The 5,403-nt window shown below is 41.9% G+C and overlaps 1 pseudogene; it reads right to left on the bottom strand.

The window, feature by feature from the left end:
- Window positions 1-310: 310 nt before the first annotated feature.
- LOC100734483 (deoxynucleotidyltransferase terminal-interacting protein 2-like) lies at window positions 311-2,558 on the bottom strand (annotated as a pseudogene).
- Window positions 2,559-5,403: the final 2,845 nt, after the last annotated feature.

Here is a 5,403-nt window from a genome sequence, read left to right as displayed (position 1 = left end):
GGCTCTTAACTTCATATAAGTCCTTTCTGCCCTGGGTCTGTGGAGCATATGAAATGGAGCTCTTTAATTCTCCAAAGTTTTCTGTCTTTTGACGTGCTGAGGATCAAACTCAAGACCTCACACACACTAGCTAGGTAAGTGCTCTTCCCCTGAGCACCATTATCTGGATATTATTTTCTTTCTTTCTTTCTTTCTTTCTTTCTTTCTTTCTTTCTTTCTTTATTTCTTTCTTTCTTTCTTTTTGGCACTAGGGATGAAATTGCAACCCCACTGTTGCTGGGCAAGTGCTTATGCCACTTAGCTAGCCCTATTTCATTTCTTTTTTTTTTTTTTACCTATTGATCAATTTTATTTCCAAACAGAAATCTCTATATAAACAGAGCCAGTAAAGTTGTGTAATGGTATTAGTCTTTAAAACATCTTTTATAAATAAATAAAGGGAAGATGTAAAATACTTTGCTTGGTGAATATTAATTGCGAAATTTCTTCTTCTTCCTGAATTTTTTTCTGGCTGCATTTGCTGCTTTTTCAGCCATGATCTCTAAGTACTTCCTTCGGTTATATCTTCTGAACTCAGAATCAGCCAGCAGTTCTTCTATAATAGTCTTTTTCCTTTGCTTCTTGGGAATTCGTGAATGGTAGAAGTCAGCTGGATTGTCAACAATAGTTCCAATCTGGAAGCACTTAGGGAAGCCGTCTCGGTCATTTTTCTTGTAAAATCTTTTTGGATCCGTGCTTGCTCTCATCTTCAGAGCTTTGAGATCGTTTTTAAGTTCTTCAGTCGGTTCTGGAGCTTTCATCACCTGCAGTTTTTTGTCGCTCTTTCCTGCGTTTTTTCTGAAGTTGCCGCTTTGATTCACTATATGGTGGGACTTTTCAAAATCGGGTGTAACAGCCGCTTTCTGTAGGAGCTCATTTTTCTTTTTCTCCTTGATCTGTGTTAGAGTTTTCTTTTTTGACTGAAGTTTTTCTGCATTGAAATTAATATATACACCACCCAACTGCTTGATACTCAGACCAGGGTCTATACTGCTACTTGTCAACTTCAGAAGTTTAGACTTTGTGTTATTTAGTAAGTCATCTTCATCACTCTACTCATCTTTATTTCTGTCACTATCTGATGGTTCTTCCTCACTGTTTTCATCTTCTTCCTCTTCTTTTTCTTCCTCAGTGATATCCTCACTTGCCTTATCTCCCAAGTAAAATTTTTTATCAGCATTGATTCCAGGAGTTGTGTCAATTACAAAGAATGCATTGTCATGAGATGTATTTTCTGAGTTGCCATTTGATGATTCCTTTTGACCACTATTTTCAACAAAACACAGAGTGTCCTGTTCACTTTCATAGCTTTCAGATTGCTGGCTTTCATCACTGCTGAGAACTAGTAAGACAGAATCCTCTATATCCTGAGGCTGGCCCAGCTCAGGTTTGTTTAGTCTGGCATCACATTCATCTATACTCTTTTCACTGTTGTGCTCACTGTCAACTTTACTTGTGGACTCTTCCTCATAATCACCCCCCTGACCACTGAACTTTGTCAAGTCACTTACTTTATGGTGCTTTTTCCCTTTTCATTCCATCTGTTTACTTCTAAACTGCAAATGTTTATGCTAATGATTTCATGATGGCCTCGTGGTTCAGATTTGAGGGCTCTGATGTGGCCTTATTTTCAGGGGCTGAATGCTTTTGAGAGACTAACTGCTGAAGACTAGTGTACTGAAGTTTAGAAAGGCATTTCAACTGAGAACTTTTATCATTTTCCTTTTCTTCATCTATTCTGTTTCCCTCTTCATCCAAACTCCGTCTGGTACCTGAATCCTCTGATTTCATAAAGATATCCACGATTCCCTTATTTTCTGGTACAATCTTAGTATATTTATTATCAGTTTGTGCCTGTAATTTCCTTGGCACAATTCTGGTGATTCTCTTATGTATAATTCCAGGGAATGAAATGTCAGAGTATGATGACTCAGCATCAGATAGAACTTCTGCATGTGATTCTTGGTTTTGACCAGTTAGAGATTTGGCCTTATTTCTGGTTCTTGTCACTTCTGGCGAAGACCCAATTCTAGAAACACCTGAAGTGTGAGATTCTACTTCAGAGACAATTTCTTCGGCAACAGATTCATTTAGTGCACTTATTTTCTGCTTTTTTCTTACAGTGGATGCTGGTATGGGTGCAATTATGATCTGTCTTCTCCTAGTTATTCTCAGAATAGGCTCCTGGATCTCAGATGGTGAAGAACAATTTGACTCTGTTTCAGAGAATTCTCCATCAGTAAGTAGGTGGTTCAGTTATCTCTGCTGGTCAGCCTGTGGTAGTCCTGCTCTTCCTCTTTCTGATTTTAGGAGTTATAGAGATTGAACTTCTTTTTCCAGCAGTCTGCGATTCAGCTGTGCTTTGGTTATCAGGTTGAGATTCCTTCTTGCTTTCTGGATGTGCCTGAATTCCTCCAGCAGCAGAACTCTTCTGCTGGGAGCTGGCGGCCGACGTGACTTGTATTGTAGCCCCAGAACGTGCAGACCTCGTTACCACCATTTTTGCAGCCTCCCGTCCCTCCCTATTTCATTTCTTTTTAATTGACTTAAATTCTAATCACAATATGTGGCTGGTAGCTCCCATATTTACGAGTGTAGTTATACACCATCATCTGGTGAAACATTAATCTTTGAAAACTTTTTGTGTGTAAATGCAGAGACACCTAGATAATGAGAAACTATATACAAGTTTGATTTTTTTTTTTTTGGAGACAGTTCTTTCTACTTAGCTCAGTCTGATCTTGAACTCACTAGTCCAGGCTGGCTTTGAATTTGCAATGATCCTTCTGCGTCAGCCTCCAAGTGTTGGAATTATAGGTATGTACCATGACACCTGGCTAGTACTGAGAATTGAATCCAGGACTTCACACTTATTAGACAAGTGTTTTACCATTAAGCTACATCCTAGCCTCACATTTGAATTTTAAACTCCCATTTTTGTTGAACTCATTAGATCATTAGAATGGTCACTTTGTTTTAATACCGCATATTCTCATACAGATTTGGCTTTGTGTGTTATCCTTAGCGTTCATAAATGGCCTTTTTTCAAAAGTGGCAATTTGGGTTCACTTGCTGGTTAAAGATTTGTACCAAAATCAGTCAGTCTCTCTGTCTTTCTGTCTGTCTGTCTCTCTCTCTCTCTCTTTCTCTCTCTGTGTCACACATGTAATCCTAATACTCTGGGAGACTGAGGCAGGAGGACTGGGCAACTGGAGACCTTATCTCAAAATAAAAAATAAAAAAGCACTGGGGATGTAGCTCGGTGCAGAGACCCTAGGTTTAATCCACAGTACCACACTGAGCTACTGTAGATCCTCAGGCCCTAGAGAAACCTATGCTCAGGATTCCACCCAGGGTGCTGTGCGTGCCAGACAGGTGCTCTCCCCCAGTCCCTAAGGTCTTACCTTTTTTCTTTCTTTTCTCTTCTCCTCTTTTTCCTTCCTCTTTTCTTTCCTTCCTTCCTTCCTTCCTTTATTCCAGCTTCCCAGGAGAAACAAGTGCACTGCTCCCGAGGGGCAGCCCACCCCTTTACCCTTCACGTGTGTACTTCGCAGGCATGCTTTGAAATTGATAGCTGCATTCTCAGGAAATTGAGCATTTAGCTTTCTTAGTGACCTGAACTTCCTGCACTTGTTCAGATGGAGAGAAATAACTGACCTCATTTTCTCTGCTATTGAACTCATGCCTGTGCTCCCTCAGTTCCTGAATCAGCGAGCAGCTGCCCTATCTGCATGTAAGGCCTGGCTGGTGGAAACACAGTTGTGCTGCTCTGACAGCAGTTTAGTCCTCTGAGCTCAGACTCCTGACCGGTTGTGGCCCAGATGTCCTTTCATTTGAGTTTACTTCTTGTACATAATGTTGCAAAGAATCCTGTTTTTAACTTGATGGTTATTCTGAGATTATTTAAACTTAATAGAGTCTTGTCTTTGCATACCACTTTCCACTAAAAGGAAAAGAACGCTTTTTTGAGAAATGTCTCCTTCATTTGAGAAATGTCTCCTTGGGACAGCAAATATGTAAGCTGGAATATTTAATCATACTTGACAGCAGTTTCTGAGGTAGTGAGTATTCTCAAAACATAATTTGAGGCTGAGTGTGTTGGTGTATGCCTGTAATCCCAGCGTTCAGGAGGCTGAGGCAGGAGGATCTAAATGAGTTGGAGCTAGCCTGTCTCAAACAAGAAGAAGAAGAAGAAAAAAAAAAAAACGTAATTGGGGGTTAGGCCTGGTGGTACACTCCTGTAATCCCTAGCATTCTGGGAGGCCAAGGCAGGAGACTGAAACTTCAAGCCCAGTGTGAGAAACTCAGTGAGACCCTATCTCAGAAAAGGAGTGGGGCAGGGGGCTTGTTATAATCCATTATTTCATAATGATTAGTAATTTTTTTGAGGTGGGGGTCTCTATGTTGCCTGGGCTAGTCTTTTTAATTATTTTATTTATTTGAGGAAAGTTGGGACAGGATTCTCTATGCTGTTCAGGCTGGCCTGGAACTCACTATGTAGTCCAGGCTGGTTTCAGACTCATGGTGATCCTCTGCCCTCTGAGCACTGGGATTATAAGTGTGTGTCACTATGCTCACTCCCCAGACTAGTTTTAAATTCCTAATTTGAAGCAGTCCTGCCTGGTACCCCAGTTAGCTGAGGAAACAGGTGCATACCACTGTGCTCAGGTTCTAGTAATTACTTTAAAAATGATTGGTAGGGCCAGGGGTTTAGTTCAGTGGCACAAGCGCCTCTCTGTCAAGCACAAGGTCATGAGTTCAATCCACGGTATGGAAAAAGATTGGTCAACATGGATGGCCTCTGGAGAGCAAGCTTTTTCTTAGGAAACTAGTGTCTATTCTGCTTTTCCTGTGGCTCAGGGTAAACCAACTGTTGGTGGAGAAGGATTTCTCCTTATTAGAAGCATTGTGCTGATTAAGGAAGAAGGAATATGGGGGTGGAGGAGTGACTCAGTGGCAGAACACTTGGCTGTCAGGAGGACTTATGTTTGATCTCCAGCACTGGAAAAAATCATAACGTTAAGAAGGAAGGCTGGAATGTGGCTGCCTTCCATTGTAGGACAGCCTAAGCAGTGCAGTCCTGCTTGTGAGGAACCACCTGGGGGTGGTTCGGGACCAGATGCAGAGCTCAGGTCGGTCAGGCTGCTGGCTCTCAGGCAAAATCCTCAGAGTGCAGGGAACTTGTCACAAAACCCACCCTGGGAGGCTGGGGATTTATCTCAGTGGTGTACAAAACAAACAAACAGCCCCACACTGGGGAGTCATGGCACAAACAGCCAGCAGCTCCATCCAATCCAAGGGGGATAGACTAAGGAGCTTCGGGTGGGCCCTGAGCTAGAGCAGGGACCAACCCGCCTGGGTGCC

Source organism: Cavia porcellus, unplaced genomic scaffold (genome assembly GCF_034190915.1).
Source record: "Cavia porcellus strain 051 isolate PalLab524CR breed Dunkin Hartley unplaced genomic scaffold, mCavPor4.1 scaffold_28, whole genome shotgun sequence".
NCBI classification, from domain to species: domain Eukaryota; kingdom Metazoa; phylum Chordata; class Mammalia; order Rodentia; family Caviidae; genus Cavia; species Cavia porcellus.
Note: the sequence above shows the minus strand (reverse complement) of the source record. Positions and strands in the feature narration are given on the sequence as shown.